Genomic DNA, 21,456 nt, shown 5'->3' with positions numbered 1-21,456 from the left:
GACTGAATTACCACGTGACATTTTAGGTCCTGAGAAGAGGAAGTCCGTGTTGGGGGACATGTCTGAAAATAAGGTTGGGTACTAAAATAAAACATGTACCATTAGAGACTGTGAGGAAGAGGAGGAGGAAGAGAAGGGAAAGGAGAAGGAGGGAAAAGACAAGCATTATAAGTCAGGAAGGAGAAAGGCCTTTCTCTCTTTTATCTCCAGGGAAGAGAGCTATACCTCTCTCCTACACCAAATCCCATAGGCTTTATTTTAACTGGCAGGGTGATCTTGGTCTGCTGCAGCTTTCCCTGAAGGCCTTGGGGCTTGGGGCTCTCTTTGGCCAGAGACTCATTCTTGGAAGCATTTACTGCTCACAGCTGGCTGGGCAACCTGCAGCAAGCAGCCCTTGCTGCAAGTCTGGGCTGTGGCCAGGAACTGGAGACAAGGAAGTGTGGTGCAGCTTGGAGACTTTTTTTAGTTAGGGTGGCCAAGTGATTTTTCTTTCTCTCTCCGTTTTCGTAATAAATAATTATAAATTAATATACAGTCTCCAAGAGATTTTTAATCATAACACCTAAATGGTATTGAAACCATCCATGAGACTTAATTGAACCAGGAGAATTAATGTTGAACCATTGATGTAGCTACATAATGACCAAACTAAAAAGCCCAGAACACAGAATGACTAACATTTTCTAGCTAATATGAACTTATCTGAATCAATGTTGTATTATTGATGAATAACCTTGTTTCCTATGACTATGTAAAATCCTTTTAAAAATCTCTTTTGTTTCAATTGATTCGATCCTGATCTTAAACTAGGAAGTCAGCCTGAAGGAAGCCTGGATTACAATGTTAACCCTTCACTGTCAGGGTTTAATCAATTGATCAATATTCATTAAGTGACTATTTTGTGTCAGGAACTGTGCTGTGCTGGGCATACAAAAAGCTCATAAATATCTATTCCCCATGTAAGCTACAGTTCTGAACCAAGATATAATGTGCCTATAAATTTACCTAAGTAAATTCAAACAACCATAATAGTGGATGTTTAAGGGAAATGGCAAGGATCCTCAGGGCCAAGAATTTCTTCTCAGATACTAACTTTCACCTTCCAGAACTCATATAGGGTCTTTTTTCTAGATATCATTTGATCTTTGTTTGGCTTTGCTACAGTCTGTATATGCCAATGAAGTTAACATTCATTATTAAAACAGATAGTAAATGATTTCTACAGGTATCAAAACCTAAAAAGCAAAAATCAATGGTTAAGAAAATAAGTCTAGGAGATCCAACTAAGATTGTAGCCCAGAGGAATTCATAGATGAAATGGATAGGAGGATAGACAGAAAACTGAGCAGCTACATTACAGTTTCTAGAATGAACTGCTTTTATTATCAATGCCAAAGTAGCTACCATATTTGGAAACATTGTCATACTTGATTGTATAACAGTTGTTTTTATTATTATTAGAAAGATAATCTTAGGAGGAATGGTAGAACCAGAGCATGTACATGCTGAGAAAATTTATGCTGAGATAACAAAATCATGAAAATATTAAGAAATCATTTTATAACATATCTCAGGCATGGATATAGGACAAAAGGATAAAAAAAATCATGGAAATCATTATTACATAAAAATAGTAAAAGAGAAACCATTATTAAAAATCCATTTTCCTAGATTCTTATCTTTGTAGAATATTTATGATAATTATCTGTATTTTGTTGAATATATACTTGAAAATATCAGATGGAAATGGATACGGTTTTGAAAATGTTTTTCTATGACACACCATATTTCTACAGTTGAAAAGCACAAAAAATTCAATATCCAACTGTGCTTTCTTATTGATTATTTTAAAAAATATATATCTATGTCGTATACCTCTACTTACTCTCCTATAATTATCTTCTAAACACTCTATAATATGGCTTCCAACATCATTATTTCAACATTTAAATGCTCTTGAAAAAATTGCTGATTATTTATTTCTCAATTACCAAATTTAATAAACTTTTTAAAATCCTCATCCTTAGTGAGCTTTCTGTGACATTTTAGACAGATGAACATCTTCTCAATATGTCCTAGAAATTATTTTATGGCATTTTATGACAGCTTTATAAAATTTGGTTTCTTGCCTCTATGACTTTTCCTCAGTTTCCTCTGCTGTATCTTTATTCATGTCACAATTACTATTCCCTTTGCAGTTAGCTAACACTTAGATTTTAGATTTAATGTAATAATAACAACAATCCAAAAAGAAAACTTTGCCAACATAGTCAAGGTAAAAGCAACATTCATTTGGAGAAATAAAAGATTTAGAACATCAAGGTAAATAAGTACAAATGAAGGGGAAATAGTTTTTCCAAGTATCAAACTCTATTAAAACCAGTAATCATCAAAATTATTTCATATTGATTAAAAGTAGAAAAATGTTCCATGAAACAGACTATCCAAATCAAGGTAATAAGCATTTACTATGTGTTCTCTATGTCCTAGGTACTGCGCTAAATAGGGGAGGGGGAGGGAAGGTAAAAAATAAAAACAAACAAACAAACAGAAACAACCTCTGCTCCCAAAGAACCCACATTCAAATGAGAGAGACAATATACTAGGCTAAGAACTCTATTCACTAAACTATATAGAGGCCCCCCTGAGACTTGTACCTTAGGTATATTGCTTTGGCATATAAGTGGAGGACAAGTGAGAGAAAAGAGAAGAGATTTGAATTAGGAAATTAGTCAAAAAGATGGAATAGATAAGGAAGAAACAGAAATAATTGAACTCCTCAAATTACTGTTTGATAAATCATAACATATAAATTGCCTAGACAACATAACTCCTATTTGATAAGAATTGCTAGAAAAACTAGAAAACAGTTTAAAACTATTAAGGTTTAGACCAGCAACTTTTATGATATGTCACAATCAACTCAAAATAGATACATGACCTGAATAGTAAATATAATATTTTATAAACATTACAAGAAAACCAAATCAGATGCTTTTCATTGTTATGATAAAGTGTGGAATCCTTAACAAAATAATGGATAGAGCTCATTAAAAAAATAAAATAAATGCTGCAGTTTGCAAAAAAATTGGAAAAATTGCCTGGAAAAAAATGAGTACAAATAATTAGTCAATGGGGAAAAAACCTTGTATTAGATATTTCTAATAAGAGTTTAATAAATAAAAATATATGAAAAAATAACAAATGGTCAGTGTATTCCAAACACTATTTCCCAACAATAAAGTTGTTGAAGGATATGAACAAATGATTCTCAAAAAGAATTGTGAACTAATAATAATATGAAAGAATGTTTCCAATTGTTGATATATTTTTAAATGCCAATCCAAATCACTCCAAAGTATTTTTTCCACCAAACTGGTAAAAATGGGGACAGGGTGGGAGAGATAGGAATAATCAAAAAGTCACTATAAGGAGGGATTATAGCGAAATGCAAATGCTTATTCATAGTAAAATTGCAATACATATAGAAAACAATTTGTAGTTTCTTTTTAAGTAAAAAAAATGTTCATGGCCTAGGACCTCAATATCCCACTGCCAGAAATATATACCAACAAAGTCAATAATAAAAAGAAATATCCCTATACACCAAAATATTTTTGCAACATTTTTATAGCAGCAAAAACTTGGAAAGAAAGATGTCCATTAGTTGTGGATTGAATAAATAATTTCAGTACACAAAAGTAATAAAATATGATTGTGTTTTAAGATGATAGAGAGAAATAATGGAAGACATATGAACCCATGAAAAGAATACAGAAATAGGAAAACAATCTATGCACTATTTATACTGTATGCAATACCTGGAAAGAACAATAGCAACAAAATAATAGAAAGAACTTTAAAATAATAATGATTAGGCTAAGATCAGAAAAGATAAATGAAAAGACAATTCTTTGCAAAGGTAGAAGACTATGGAAATAGAACAATATAATGCCATTTTTTCTGAATATGTTAGTTCATTTTACTTAATTATTTTCCCTCTCCTTTAAATTCTTCATTTGAAGAAAAGAGAAAGATTTTTTTTGACAAAATACAAAACCCATTCATATTAAAAAAACACTAGAGAACAATCAAATAAAAGGTACATTCCTCAAAATTATAAATAGTGTCTAAAACCATGAGCAAAAAATTTTGTAGCAGGTCTTTGTGTGCTTGGAAAGTACTGGAAACTGAAGGGATGTCCATCAATTCGGGAATGTCTGAACAAGTTCAAATATGCTTGTAATATAATACTATTGTGCCATAAGAAATGAGAAATAAGATTATCACAAAAAATCTGGAAAGACTTATATGAAGTGACACAAAGTGAAGTGAGTAGAGCAAGAACACTGTACACAGTGACAGTAGTCGATAATGATTACTTGTGAATGACTTAAATATTATCAACAAGTCTAGGATCCAGGACAACTAAAGGGGGCTCATGACCAAAAAAAAATACTGTCATGGAAAGATCAGAATCCAAATGCAAATCAAAATATATTATTCTTTTTTTCTATGTGTGTTTACTTTCTTTTTTAATTATTTTTTTCTGTTTTGTTACATAAAGACACATTTTAGATTTACTCCCTCCCTTCTTCCCCCCTCCCTGAGGCAATAAATATTTTATATAGAATATACCAGTACTCATGTAGAGTAATAATTTCATAAAGGAGATAAAGTGGAAAATAGTATGCTTTGATTTGCGCTCAGACAACAGTTCTTCCTTTGCCTATAGATAGTATTTTCAACATGAATCCTTTTTGGTCAATATGGAGATTTATTTTGCTGATAATGGTTTATCCTTCACACTTGATCATCATATAAAATTCTTACTACTCTATCCATTGGTTCTTCCCACTTTACTTTGCATCAGTTTATATAAGTCTTTCCAGATTTTTCTGAACTCATTCTGTTCACTGGTAAATGGTAAAATGGTATTCCACAGCATATTAATCTATTCCCATTGTGATGGACAACACCTCAGTTTCTAATTACCACTTAAAAAAACTGCTAAAAATATTTTGATTCACTTAGGTCTTTTCCCTTTGGGTCAAAGGATATGCATAGTTTTGTTGCCTTTTGAGCCTGGTCCCATACTGCTATCCAAAATAGTTGTATCAGTTCACAGTTCCATGAACAGTATATTAGTGTCCTGATTTTCCCACATCCTCTCCAACACTAATCATTTTCCTTTTTGCTAATGTTGGCAATCTGATATTTTTGAGATGGTATCTCAGAGTTGTTTTAATTTGCACTGATTTGGAGCATTTTTTCATAAGTCTAAAAGTATATCATCCTTTACTTCTTCCATAAATTTTTCTCTATGGTAATCAATATGTGTCTTATCAAACAACATCACAAATGTAAATATGTATTACATAATAATATAAGTACAATTTATATTATATTACCTGACCTCTTAAGGAAGGATAGGGGGAAGATAGAGAACAAGGGAGACAGAAAACATGGATTGCAAAGCATCAGAAAATAGATATTAATAAATTGTATTGACACATAATCTAGAAAAAAACAATAAAAAAGGAAAAGAAGATGGGAGATTCATTGGCAAATATAGATGATCTAAAATTAAAAGATGAATAACATCTTATTTTAATCAAGGTAGAACAAAATGTACCAATGCATATATATGTATATATATATATGTATATATTCAAAATTAACAATGACTAATTTATCTCTATTTCAGTGTCCTAGATACAGTAGACAATTTATAAATGTTTGCCATATTAAAACAAAAATGTAGCTAACAATTGAGCTATCCTCTCACAGTGGAACATCCTACAGTAGCTATCAACGGTTTACACTATAATATGAGCGTAATTCCACTTAAACCAATAATTCATATCATCCCACTAATTAATTTACCTTTTCTAGTGATTTGAACTATAAAAGCAAAAGTATTTAATGAAATCCGGTAGCAAAAACTCTTCACAATATAATATTTACATGATATTCCTAGATTAAACTCCCCTACAATCATGCATACCATTAGTGGGGGTGATAAGCATTTTTAAGGATCACACTATAGGGCCCATGAGTAGGCAATATATGAGTATAGGCAACTCATATGTTCATTTTTTTAAAGTAAGAAGCAAATATTTTCTTTCTATCACATCTCAATTAGTCTGTTAAGGACTATTTGCCAAATAACTACTATGTGCCAAGCAATATGCTAATTCACTACCTACATCTAATTTATGAAGAAAAGAAAAAGAAAACTAACGTGCACAGTCAAGCAAAACAAATTCCCTCTTTGGCCTTGTATAAAAATATATATGTCATGCTGCAACAAAAGTCTATAATTTTTCTATCAGCAGATGGGTATCATGTTATCTTTGCTTCTCTGGAACTATATTTGTCATTGTTTTAATTAGAGTTATCAAGTCTTCCAAAGTTAGTGTTTTTTTCTTGGTGAGGCTCTTATTTTGTGAATTTTTCTTCTTCTAGTACTTCAAAATGAATCAAATTTTTCTACTTCTAGTAACTTCAAAATGAATGAAATTATTGTTAATTTAAAATGTAGTCCATTTTATAATGTTTTCCTGGCACAAAAATATTCCATTATATTAAGATATCATAACTTATTTAGCTATTCCCTAGGAGATAGGCAGCCCTTTAGTTTCTTTCTTTCTTTCTTTCTTTTTTTTTTTTGCTACAAAAGAGAATACCACATATATAGAGAAAGCTCTGAAAACTGCTCCCCACTTGTAGCATAGGGGAGGAGGTATGATTGTGTGGCCCAAAGAGAAGATAAAAAGATATTTCTAGATCTTTTCCTCCAATTCTTCTCCAAGAGAGAATGTATTTCCTGCCAGAAGGGGAATCAGAAGGTTGACTATTCTGTTCTCAGAGAAAGTGTTGTACCAGGTTAAAATTTTATCTATCTGCTCCTATAAATATCATTAGTCTAGGGCAGTGATTCCCAAAGTGGGCTCTACTGCCCCCTGGTGGGTGTTGCAGTAATCCAGAAGGGCGGTGATGGCCATAGGTGCATTTATCTTTCCTATTAATTGCTATTAAAATTAAAAAATATATAATTTCCAGGGGGCTAAGTAATATTGTTTCTGGAAAGGGGATGGTAGGTCAAAAAAGTTTGGGAACCACTGGCCGAGGGCCATGAAGGTAAACCTATGGCACGTGTACCAAAGATGGCACACAAAGACCTCTCTGTGGGCATGTGTGCCATTACCCACCAGTTAGTTACTAGAAAGGCAGAGGGTGGAACTCAGGTGGAACTCTTCCCTTCCCCCTCTCTAGGGAGCCTCCCCACCCCTCTGCCCAGCAGCCCAATGGAAGTGCTTACTCCCTGCCCTGAGGAAAGCTCTTGGGCCACTCTCCTTCCTTACTCCCTCACCCATCTGGAGTAAGATGTGGAGGGGGAGATGGCACTCTGTGAGGTATGGAGTGCAAGGGGTGGTGGTGCATGGCACATGGTCTCTAAAAGGTTTGCCATCACTAATCTAGGGGCTGTGGTTTTCAGGTTAAAGGTAACTCCTGAGTTCTATCTCTTAATAGGGAGAAATGAGCACCCCAAGCTTTATATGAAAGTCTGGACTTCTTTCCCAACAAAATCCTCAATGAGCACATATTGTAAGTAGACAAGATATCCATTTATCCAAGTCAAAAGCAAAAAAAATGAATCCAGAGAAAGTATACATAGGAGAATATATCAGATAATACAGAGAGAGGAAGGTCTTCCCCTGGAGCAAGAGGGGAAGAGGGATCTCACCCAAGGGAAAGTTCCCTTAAATCTCTAGCTTGGCATAGGAACATGATTGAGACCAATAGCTCCTCTCATGTCACCTTCTTCCCAGAGAATTTTCCTTCAGCAAAATGAAGTAGAGTTGGCAATCTTCTCTCTGGATTCTGGAAGTCAGAAACACCCAAAGCAACTGCAAAATCTGAAGAGACTTGAAGAGGCTCCAAAGAGGCTGATGAGACATTAAAAGCCCAGTACTCTCCTTGCTCTCACTTTTTCCAACTCCACCCTGACTCTCAGGCAGGCATGGGGCATTGATACCCATCAATGGGTTGCACATACATGTATATGTGTCTATATACACATACATATATGTATATGTATATATACCTGTAACATACTACATATAAGACAAATATATATACCTTAAAATTGTATCATGCATATGTATGTATGTATAGCCTATATAGTATATTACTTATAAAACTCTCCTCAATCTGGTCTCAATGTTTTCAATATTATTTCTAATTAGTTTCTTTTATACAATTTGTGATATTAGTTATTATATATATGTATAATGTGTTTGTATAAATAAACATATATGTATATACATATACATGTACACTGTATATATACATACATGTATATTTATGTGTATTGTAATATGGGAATAAGGCAAGTGGATGGTGTTTGTGGGTCCCTAAGTCAGTAAAGGAAAGGAGGGTACAATGGTGGAGGTAGTAAATTAAGGTGATAGGAGATATAAGGGAATGACTGAGTTTAGGGAAATATAAGATGATGAAGTAGAATGAGCGGCTAGGTGAGAGGATGAGGTAGTTGGGCAGGCAGCTGCAACAGGAAGACACAGACTGGGTACACAGGCTTGAGACAGAGGACATTGAAGGGAAACAGGCTGAACCCTTCAGGTAGTAAGAGTACTTCTACAGACAAAAGGTTAGGGCCAGCCAGAAATGGTTTGAAACTAACTAGAGGGCATTCAAAGTCAGTTTCTCAGGTTCACAAAGACAGAGTCCCAAGGCTCTTCCCTTTCTGTGAAATAGAAGGGCTTCTCAGAGGAAGTATAGAGATCACCACTTCCTCCAATATGGATGCCTCCAACTCCCCTCAGTACCCAAAGAGAAACTATTCCTTTCTCTCCTTATCCCTCTTTTATCGTTCAACCAATGATTTAGCGAAAGGTTTAATTAAATGACAACAGGGTTTATTAAGTTTCAGGGCTGATTATAAAGGACAGAGGGATACAAGGTTTCTCTAACAACCACCTAGGGTGAAGCTCCAGGTAGGGGAGGGACACAGGAATGGGAGACTGAGAAAGGGTCTGCCCTCACTCAGTCCCGGGAGGTTTTGTTGCCTTTAAGGTTAGGAAAGTTAAACACAATAAATCAGGAGATAATTTGTATCAAGGGTAAGCCCTACTTGACTATGGGGAAAACCTAAGTCTTCAAAGTTTGATTGCTACCACCGAAATCCACCCTTCTCCCAAACCTACAGGAAATTAGGAAAGGAAATGGGGATTGAAATAGGGAAGCTGTCAGGGAGATCCAGAGGAATTAGCTAAGCTACAAAATCTCAAGAGAAAAGGCACAAAATCAAGGCCAGGTTTCAGCCCAAAGACCAAGTTCAGTTGACCCTTCTCCTCTGACCACACCTCCCCAATCAACTGCCTCTAGTCAGGGTTCTAAACCCTCTCAACTGCCAGAAATTCTGCAGTTATCCTTTTGCAGGGTTGATTGCACCTCTGCACTACATTTTGCTCATTTCTCTTTTCTAAATTTGCAGCTAGCAACATTTTCTGGTTACTAAGATCTAAGGGATACCTAATCTTATTCTAAGTTAAATTCTAACTAAGCTCTTATCCCTACATTTGCAAAATAAGAAAAGGGTTGCTATCTCCTAAACTATGCTAAGACTAGACTAAGCTAAACTAGGACGGGTTATGGTAAAGGCATAGGAAAAGAATGGGGATTTAACTTTTGCAAAAAAAAAAAAAGTTTTGAACAGAAAGGAAAAGCAAATTGAATGTAAACATTCACAAACATCCTTAAAGCTAACATTTGCTAACTAGAATAAAGTAATGAATTCTATATATGTATCTATCTAATTTTATGAACTAAGAAGAAAAAGATTAACTAAGAAAAAATTTTTGCAATCTAAGCTCCTAAATTCTAGTTCACTTTCTAAAGTTAGTATATGAATATGTTAGTACACTTATCCTATGTTAGAAATGTTAGTAAGAATAAGTAAGACTATAATTATTTGTAAGTCTATTGGTCAAACCATAGACTTATGCTATGTACAATATTTATAAAGAAAATTCTGTGCTAAGGCAGACATGCTCTTCTCAAGTGTAAGTTTAGTGTTTTACATGTAGATGTGAAGTCAGGAAAATGTTTTATGTGTTGTCTAGTGTGACTTATCCATGTAATGAGGTGTTACATACTTACTTCACCGGAATTCTTTTGCAAAGTGCATGTACCCCTTGGATGGAATTTAGAGTTGTATGCAGTGAGAATTCTGTTGGGTGTAAGTTATCTTCTTCAAATATATGTGTCCAATGCTGATCTGATGCTGCTCTTCACAGTGTGGATGTCCTTCTTATAATTGGTGTATTCTGTTATGGATGTCTTTTGTAGTTCTCAGGTTTGCTGTCCTCATGAAGATCTGCGAAGTCAACAATGCCTCACTTGTGTTGTTCAATGTTATCCTGCGCTTGTCAACTTGCACTGGAATTGCTGTTTTGTTGTGTTGACTTGTGTTGTTTGATATGCCCGCGTTTGTCATCTTGCACTGGAACTGATGTTCTAGTGTGTTGACTTGTGTCAGGAACAAAGTTCAAATGTCTATCAAACATGAATAATCTTTCTTCTTTCTTTTTTCCTTGTGGTTTAATAAAGTTGATTATAGGTAACAAAAGAGTTCATGATTAAGTCTTTGTGCTTTTCATTTATTCATCAACATCAGTTTCTAGATCTGGGATTGATTGTAAATCAAATGTTGTGTCTTCTTTCATTGATTCTTTTCCATTGTCGTAATTGTTTATAGATGATTCTTCTAAGTAATTGGTATTGGGATAATCATTTGGGTATAAAATTTGGTGTAATATCTGATTATTTACTGACTCTTGGTCTAATTCTGGTTCTGATTCATGCTCTTATTGTTGTTCTGATTGCTGCTCTGATTCTATGGTCTCATGTATAGGCTGTGGACTTTCTGAGTACTTATTTGACTGATTGGTTGGTGCTAGTTGATCTTTGTGCTGTATAGTAACTGGGCTTTGTGGTTGTTGTTGGGACATGTCTTTTGCTGGCTTGACATGGGTGACATGGAACCAAGCATCCTTTCCTTTAATTTTGATTGCACTAGGAGTAGTTAAAATTATTTAGAATGGTCCAAGCCACTTGGATTCTAACACAGACTTCCTAGTGAAGTTTCTGATGTAAACATAATCTCCAGGTTGGAAGTTGTGTAGACTAAAATTAAAGGGTACTCTGATGTATCAAGCCTAATTTATGGAGTTAATTTAATTGTTGCTTGAGTAATTTAATATATTCATAGAGTTTGCATTCCATACCCAGGTGTGATAATTTGTGAATACTTTGAGGTGATTTGCCATGGAAAGGTGGGTGGCCATACAGCATTTCAAACAGAGATAAGTGTGTAATGCTGTTGGGTTGGCATCTTAGGTGGAATAGTGCCAATGGTAATGCATCAGGCCATTTCATGTGAGATTCTGCACAGATTTTTGCTACTATAGTCTTCAAAGATTTATTCACACATTCAATCTGCCTGCTGGACTGAGGTCTAAATATCAAGTGAAGATGTTGTTTGACTCCTAAGGTTTCATAAACTGTAGCTAAAATCTTATTTGTGAAATGGGACCCAGAATCTGATGCAATGTGTAGTGGAATAGAGAATCTGGGTATCAATTCTCTCAGTAAGATTTTCACAACAAACGCTGAGGTGTTACATTTTGCTGGAAAATCTTCTGGCCACTTAGTTAATCTATCCACTCTCACTAGAGCATATCTGTAATCTTGACTCCTTGGCATTGTGATGTAATCAATTTGTAAGCATTCAAATGGTATATAAGCTAATGGTTTGCCTCCCAGACTGTGGACTTTTGTAATTGTCTGGTTCAATTGCATACAAATTCTGCACCTCTGTGAAACTCTCATAGCAACTTCATATATGCCCCTTGCATTCCAATACCTATTTATGGAATCTGCCATGCCCAGACTTCCATAATGCTCTTTCTGGTATAGTGCACTGCAAAAGGTGAAATACAGGGATTTAAGTAAGATAGGTTTTCCATTTGCCCCCAGCCAAACTCCATTAGCCAGGTATGCACCGTGATGGTGATGTTTCTTCCAATTCTTCACTTCCTTTGGGGAGTATGCGTTTTTGAGATCATCTTCCTCCACCCAAGATAAGTTCAGAATTGTAAGTGGTCCATACTTTGCTGTTAATGTGGCTGTGATATCTGCACATTTGTTCCCTAATTCCACCGGCCCTTGGATTTTGATATGAGGTTAGCAATGAATGACTGACACTTGGGCTGGTAATTGGATTGTGTCCAACAACTGATTGATTAAATTCCCATATATACACACATTTTCTTCTATCATAAAATATGGGTCCTTACCTTTCCTTTTTCATTGTATTAGTGGCATTTGTAGGTCAAAAGGCATGCACAGTTTGGTGACTGTTTAGGTATAGTTCCAAAATAATTTTAAGAATGTCTGGATGAATTCATAACTTCACAAACAGTATATTAGCTGAACTTCCAGTATTGCAGGGTTCCTAATGTCTTCTTGTGATGTCATTTAGCTGTTCTCATTGAACAATGTTCTCATTGAATAGTTTGGCTGTTCTTGTTTCTTTTGGTAACTGGTGGCATCAGCTAAGTGGTACCACAAATCACATTATTTTTAATTCTTATTTTTCAAAGTCAACCAAGTCATTCTAGGTTTAAACTGTGGTTAGAACCTCTCTGTGGTATCGGAAGCCTGACATGTCTTGAGTGGTAACTACTACGCCAAAAGAGTAAAAACTGCATCTGTTTCTTTAGGTTAAGAATATATCTTCCATTTTACAACTCTGAGTGAAGAGCAAATCCATATCTTGTGGATAAATGTCTAGATATTCTGAGTTAACCCCAAGAACCTCTTTGGCTTAAACACAAATGAATTCGAACTAGATCAAAAGCTGAGGAGACACTGTTTTATATTCACCTACCTAGAATTTCTATCATTATTAACTATACCAGGCAGCAGCAAAATCTTAATTATTTTGTTTGTGTTTTTTGGTTTTGAAAAAAATATATTGTTTCCTTGGACATATATGATTGTTTGAAACATGAAATATCAAATACATTTTTGACTATCCTCTGATTTCTAATGTCAAATGAAGCAAACAACAGGGAGAAACATGCTTACCAATATTGCTTGCTACTTTTGCTTATGTATGCTATGTGACTAGACAGCATGTATTTCTTGCTCAGTATCTTCCAAGTGCTCCTGTTTCCAACTGCTTTGGGACTAATTGCATTAAGTTCTATAATACTAAGAAGACTTTTCAATGAAATACATGACTATTCATTCGAGAAAAAAATAGTCTAGTAATCTCTATAGGAAAAATGCCTATTATGTATTGTACAGACTCTTGCACATAGTGAAATGATAGTTTATAATATTAGATGATGCTGTGCAGGCAGGTATATATATATATACATATACATATATATATATATATTTATATATATATNGAAACATGAAATATCAAATACATTTTTGACTATCCTCTGATTTCTAATGTCAAATGAAGCAAACAACAGGGAGAAACATGCTTACCAATATTGCTTGCTACTTTTGCTTATGTATGCTATGTGACTAGACAGCATGTATTTCTTGCTCAGTATCTTCCAAGTGCTCCTGTTTCCAACTGCTTTGGGACTAATTGCATTAAGTTCTATAATACTAAGAAGACTTTTCAATGAAATACATGACTATTCATTCGAGAAAAAAATAGTCTAGTAATCTCTATAGGAAAAATGCCTATTATGTATTGTACAGACTCTTGCACATAGTGAAATGATAGTTTATAATATTAGATGATGCTGTGCAGGCAGGTATATATATATATACATATACATATATATATATTTATATATATACATTCACATATGTATATATATGTGCATGCAATTATATAAAGAATATGTATGATATTATATATACATATTGTATATATTGAGGTACACTATATAAATACTAAGAGTAGTAATGGTCATAGATATGGGGAAAATTTATTATCATAATTTATAATGCAATTTATTCCTTTTAAAGCTTATATTAATAGATTTATGCCTATGTTTTAATTTTTTGGATTCTGAGTGTTATTCTACTTTTTTTAGTTAACCTTCATGGCATTGTGATATTTGAAAATTTGATCAGCATAGCTTTTATGACTATGCATTTCCTTTTGACAAATAAGTCAACAAATCTTTATTAAATTATTATTATGTTCAAGATACTGCACTCAGTACTGGAAGTAAAGAGATACAAATGAAGCATTCTCTCCTTAAAGAGTTCACATTCTATTGAGCAGAGTGGTGATAATGGTGAGGGTTAGAACACATAAAAAAGTAAGTGTAAGTTAATATGTCAATGGAATTAATATGAAGTAAAATTAGAAAGCTAATTTGAGACAAGATTTAAGAGCTTTAAAAACCAACATAATGAAATATTTTCTTCTTTCCTTTACATGTTAATGATATCTTATATTTAATAATAGGCAGTTTCATGTAATTGAAATTGTATGTATATGATGTACATATATATGTCCCAGATATTCTAGACTTCAATTTCTTCTTCCATAAGGCTGGAAAAGCAATATTTTCTCTATCTCACAAGGTTGTTGAATGGAAAACAAATATTAAGTTGTAAAACACAATGTAAATCCCAGTTGTTATTGAAATTTATATACCATTTACATACTTTGTCTCATTTAAACTTTACAATCACTCTTCACAAATACTTTACAAGTGTTAGGTCAACATTTCAAAGATCTGTGATATCACCAATGTGCATGCTGTCTCCATGGATGCAGTCCCTTAAGCCTATAATTTTTAATAAATAGTCTCCATCACTACTCTAATCTGAGTAATGTTTAGCTGTTGTATGTATGATTGCTTCTTGATGCAAGTGTCACTTCTAAATTTAGTGATAATTAAAATCCAGTGATCCCATTGTAATGTGCATACCAGATAATTAAGTCTGCATCTTCAGAGACCTCTCTTGGATGGTTTCTATTCTGTCTTTAAAGTTGCACATCAATGTGGCTAGAATTTGAATTAATATCTTTTCTAGAAACTAATTTCAGAACATATTTTTAAATATTTCTATAGCTGTTGAATTAAAATGAAATCTAAAATCTACCATATGTATTGTTAATAGCTTTCCTCTACTTCAATCCTAGTTCTATAGGATTCTATAGCTGCTTTCTCTTCTGGCCTGAAGATTATTTTATTGTTAAAAGCAAATATTATTGTTTATAAAGAAAGTATTCTGAAATCTCCCTCTGAGTGGAATATTTAATATTGTTAAACATTGAGGATTGAAGAGATTGTAGATATTTTGTTCACTGCTTCATTTTATAGGAAAGAGAGTAGCCTAGATAATTTAAGTGACTAGCTTAAATTCATACCAATAGTAACTGGTAAGAATGGGGCTCTTAGTCCGCTCTACTGGTTTCCAATTGAATGTACTTTCATCTATATGGCACTGCCTAGCTAAGTCATATAAGACACATGAAAACTACTGAAAATGACAAAATGTTTAAATCTAGTAATTAAAATAACATTTCACTTTATGCTGCTGAGGACAAGCATATACAGAATTCATTTTCATTGAAAATCTTAGAAAAAAAAATAACAAAATCCAATTTACCAATATTTTAAAGTTTCAAGTATAAATATATATGTATATAAACAAACACTGTAGACTTACTTTCCCCACACCTGCTCTTACTTCCTTTTCACTTACTAAGCATTTGCTTCTCTACACTTCTCAGAATTCTCAGCTGGTCAGTCAGTCAGCAAAAATTTATTAAGAACCAATTATTTATCAAGTCCTATGCTCACAACAACTCCAGAACTTAAGTGCTATTATTTTCCCAATTTACAATTAAGGAAATTTGTGCAGATAAAAAGATATTCAGTGACTTGACCAGGTTTACATAGTGTCTGAGGCTAGATTTAAAACAAGATCTTCCAGACTTCAGGCCCAGAATTCTATCCTTTCATGACCAGATAGATGCAAGTAGAGTTGGGTGAGAATAAGAGTCACATTATCAGACCTGAACATAAAGAAAATTATTTTACTGTTTGTAAGATGGACTTGGGTAAGTTAGAGACTTAGGTCCAAGTAACCATATAAGAGATGAAATATGATGAGAGTCTGTACTGAAGTACTACCTGGAGAGTAAAAATCAGATGTGAGAGATATTGTAAAAGTAAAAATGGCAAAATTTGTCAACTAAATAGATAAAGGAAGAGTGAAGAATTCAGTATAATGCTGAGATTATGAACATGGTACACAAAAAGGAGGGCAATGATTTATAAATAGAAGAGTTTGGAAGGAAGGAAGGCTAAGAAGAAAATGGTGAGGTCAAATTTAAATATTTAAATATTTTTAATATGAGGTATTGTCATGGAAATTTTTATCCCACCACTCTGATATATTCAGTTTAGATAAACAAAGTAAAAAAGTCAAATTTCTCCAAGTCAAGGTAGAATTTAGAGTTTATTGGAAGAGAGCCAAGTCTCCTAGATAAACCTGGAATCTCACACATGTTACATAGTTGGACCCCAGCGAGAGACCTAGCCAGGCAGCAGAGACCTGGTTTATATACAGAGTGAATATTTCCAAACAAGGTTGATGACTTATACAGCATTATGTAGATCTTTTTTAGAAACCGTTACTCAATTACACAGTGACTGGTTATTTCGTGTAGGAAATAACCATATTAGTCTTAAAGTCAAATCACAAGACAACACTCTTATTAACAAATACTGATGACCATTATCTCAGGGCTCATTTGATCTGGTGGGCAGATGGTTATTTTTAAATAGGAAAGGGTGAGTGTTCTTGCACCATATCAGGACATGATGTAGCATTCTGGGACCTGGAACTCATACAGTCAGCATCTTATGACAGAAGGGACATATGACTTAGGGAGGAGTTGGAAACTCCCTTAGAAGCTTATGCTTTAGTTAGAGATCCTTATAAACTCATGAATTCTACTAATTGTAATTAAGATTATAATGGAATTATACTAATCACTTTAGAATCACAATATTGATTAGATTTAAACTTATCACTATACTTTAGAATCACAATACTTATCACTATAACTTAAATCAAATCAAGTATAAGGGGCTAGGGGTCTTTCTTCCTGACATTATCTATACTATGTTAAATATGAAATGTCCAATAAGCAATATGAAATTGAAGCTCGTGGGAGAGACTAGAAGTCTATAAGTCATCTTCCTAAGATTGTCCTCTGAACAACTTTAACATAATGACTCAAATCAAACACTGCAGTACAGAATCAACAAAAAGTCAAAGTGAGATATTCTTCCAGTACAAAATTACTTAGGAGGTTGGAAGGAGAAATCTATGACAAGTGGGTTGAAGTTGACCCAGAGCCAAGATAGATGAATTAGCAGAAAATTAACAAAATTAACTGCTACTATGTTAAACCAAAATAGACTTTAGATGAGAGACAGGATGATGAGAGCAAGAATGGCATATAGAAGAAAATAAGATGGAGGAAAATGTACATTTAGTAATCATAACAGTGAATGTGAATAGGATGAACTAATTCCTAAAACAAAAGTGGATATAGCTGAATTGATTAGAAACCAGAATCAAACAATATGTTGTTTTCAAGAAACACATTTGAAACAGAGAGACACACAGCATTAAAATAAAGGACTGAAGTAGAATTTATTATATTTATTGTATACATGTTTATATGTTTGTATATGATGTAAAAATGACATGTACAACAATCATGATTTGCAAGAGCAAAAAGAAGCCCTATTAAAAGGGATAAGCAGAAAAATTACATTTTGCTAAAGGGTACCATAGGCAATGGGGAGTGGCTGAACAGAGTGTGGCATATGATTTTAATGGGATTCTATTGTTCTGTAAGAAATGATGAACAAGACAAATTCAGAAAAAATCTAGGCAGACTTAAATCAACTAATACAAGGTGAAGTGAGCAGGACCAGGAGAATATTATACATGGTAACAGCAACATTATATGATGATCAGCTAATAAGAAGATTACAGAAAAATATCACAAAGATCAAACACAGTATTAAATGATCCAAAACAATCTAAAGAACAATTTGGAACTCCACCTAAAGTCTATAAAACTGTGCATACCCTTTGGACCAGCAATAGAAAAGAGATCAAAGAAAATTGAAAAAGGCCTATTTTTTACAATTATTTTCAGAAGAATTTCCTTTCACAGTGGCAAAGAATTAGAAATTGAGGGGATGACTATCAAATGGCTGAACAAGTTATATTATATGATTGTATTAGAATACTATTGTGCTATAAGAAATAATGAGCAGGATGGGTTCAGAAAAATCTGGGGAACATATGAATTCTTGCAAAAGGAAGTGAGCAGAACCAGCAGAAGATTGTACAGAGTAATAAAAATATTTTTAAGGATGACCAAGTATGAAAGATGTGGTTTCTCTGATTGAGACCATAATCCAAGATAATTTGAAAACACCATGATGAAAAGCATTATTTACCTCCAGAGAGACAAATGGTGACATCTGAATGCACATTGTAGTATTTTTTTACTTTCTTTGTTTTTCTTGTTTTATTTTTTTCATTTATGTTTTCTTTCGCAACATGGCTAATATTTAAATTTATTTTGCATGACTTCACACATATAATTAATATCAAATTGCCTGCCCTCTCAAGGAGTAATGTTGTGAGGAAGATTAGATTAGGTATTGATTAAGTATTAATTAGGAAGTACCTAGCAGGAAGGAGTTGGAGTTGGGAATTCCAGGTTGGAATGAAGGAGGAGGAAGTCTGTCTGTGTCCTGAGTGTGGACTCCATTAGTGGTGGGAAAAACTGTTGCCAGCCTGGGAGACCTCAGAGCAAAGGACACCCTGCTTCCTGTTTTCCCCTGGGATCCTGTGTGGTGTGGCATCTAAGAAAAGGACAAATCTACAGAGCCAAGAGAGGAGGAGAAGTTTGAAAACTGGAGGACAGTGCTTCAAGCAGAACCGTCTCTACTTGGTACCTGAGATCATCTTGACTCCTGGCATCCAGAGATCATCAGTGGATTGCAGTGAGAATCCCAAAGCCACTAAGTCCTAACTGTACTCAAGCCTGGCAGGTTCCAGGTTTGAGGCAGAAACCCAGAGACTCCATTTACAGCTCCTTGGGCCCTGTTAGTTTAGATCACTAAGTTAGAGTAGAATAAGTCCTCCCATTGCCCTGTGGTTTTATCCTTTAGATTTTAAGTATAGAAATCCTTTCCCACCTTTTAGTCTAACATAATTAAAGCTGTTAAGTCTCTTTTACCTTGTTAGCCTGTTACTATACTCTGGTTCTAGTGGAAGCTGGGTGACAGTTAAGATCAACTGCCATTCCTGTGGAGATCCAGTAAAACTCTGGTCTCTTCACCCTGGTCCAGTCTCTCATAAATCCTAGAGTGTGTTCCCACAAAACACTTAGTTTATTGTAATATCCCTGGTGACCCCATTACCTCACTTATATTTTCTTACAGTAAGGAGGAGATGGAGGAAGGGATATAACTTGGAAATAATTTTAAATGAATGTTAATTTTCATGTGTAATTAGAAAATATTTAATGAAATAATTTATGTATTTTAAAATTTAGTAACATACTTTTAAAAAATTACATGTAATAATAATCTTTTACATACACTTTCTAAAATGATAACATCCAAATTGCTCCCTTTCTTCCCATCCTTCCCCCTTCTCTGAGATGGTAAACAATTTATTCTGGATTATAAATATGTGATCTTGCCAAACATATTTCCACATTGGTCATGCTGTGAGATAATATTGCAAAAAGGGAATTCTTTGTTCCCTTTGTCTATTCTGAGTTTACACTTGTGAAAGGGAATCCTTTATCCCCTTTGTCAATTTTGAGTTAACACACCTTTTGATTAAATCAACAAAAGCTTGAATTAGGTGGAGGAGATCACAAACCACTTAGAGGATTTATACCCTTTCAACTCAATCAGTCAGAAAATGAGAACTCACACCTCAGTCAGTCAGGAATTTCTGAACACTTTTGATGAGTATTCACCTCTCCAGAAGGTGAGAAGGGGTTCCCACAAGCACTGCCCAGAGTGCCGGGCAATTTGGAAGCTGTGATTGGCCTTTGTGAAAAGGGTAAGGGACAAGAAGCCACTATAAAAGGCCCTAAATTTCTGGGGTTAGGGAAATTGATTCCAAAAAGGAAGTCAGCTTCAAGAAGGAGTTGGGCTTCAAGAAGGAAGTCATTTTAAGGCAGAAGGTAGGCTCAAGGAAGAAAGTTGGCCTCAGAAGTCACTTTCAGCTTGAGTCATCATATTGACCTGCCTCTTGGAGGGAACTTGGGTGAGTGAATAGCTGGCTCTCCCTTTCTGTCTTCTGGAGAGAGTTTAATTCCCATTGAAGGTCAACAAGTCCTGGCTGAGTCAAGCACCAGAACAATATTTAATTAGATAGGCTAATGTCTTCTTCACCCTTTTGTATTTCTCTGCTTTCACTCTTTCCACCTCTTTTGCAAATAAAGGCTATTATAGGTCTTTTCAACTTTGAGCAATAATACTTTGAATCAGCAATCACCACTATTATTTATAATCTTCATATATTTTAGTCAAACCATTAAAATTTAAATCTTACAATATTCATATAAAACCACATGTCAAAAATAAAAAACACAAACTGTATTCAAACTGCATTGAAACTCTATCAGTTCTTGCTCTGCATAAGAATAGTATTCTTTGTCATAAGCCCTTCAGAATTGACCTGGATCACTGCTTTGTTTAAAATAACTAAGTGTTTCACAGATGATCATATACAATATTGCTGTTACATTTCTCTAATAAATAGTAATTGAGAACATTTTTCCCATGTGATTATAGATAACTTCAATTTCTTCATCTGATAATTGCCTGTTTATACCTTTTCACCATTTAATTGGAGAATGACTTGTATTCTTATAAATTTTACTCAGTTCTCTATACATTTGAGAAATAAAGCTTTTATCAGAGAAATTTGCTATACTGTAAAAATGTTCCTAAGTTTGTTGTTTCTCTTCTAAAATCTGTTTTCATTGTACAAAATCTTTTAAAATGTAATATGTCAGAATTATTTATTTTTTATATTATACTGATTGCATATTCCCCTTCATCTTATTTTCTCCTTTCTTCCTACTCTTTCTCTCTCCTTCCCATTTACTACCTCCACACAAGAGTTTTGATTCTATGTCCTCATAACACATCAAGAAACAATAAAAGAAATTCAAAAGTTTGAATTATTCTGAGACAGTAGACTTGCCAGGGTGTTGAGAGTTCTGTAAGTCACTCCCACTGCTGATTCAATCTCCCCCAGGACCTGCTATTGGTTAGCAAGGCCAGGCATACTCTGGACTGAAAGCCTCACTGT

The sequence above is a fragment of the Gracilinanus agilis genome, chromosome 3 (assembly GCF_016433145.1).
Source record: "Gracilinanus agilis isolate LMUSP501 chromosome 3, AgileGrace, whole genome shotgun sequence".
In the NCBI taxonomy this organism is placed as follows: domain Eukaryota; kingdom Metazoa; phylum Chordata; class Mammalia; order Didelphimorphia; family Didelphidae; genus Gracilinanus; species Gracilinanus agilis.
Note: the sequence above shows the minus strand (reverse complement) of the source record.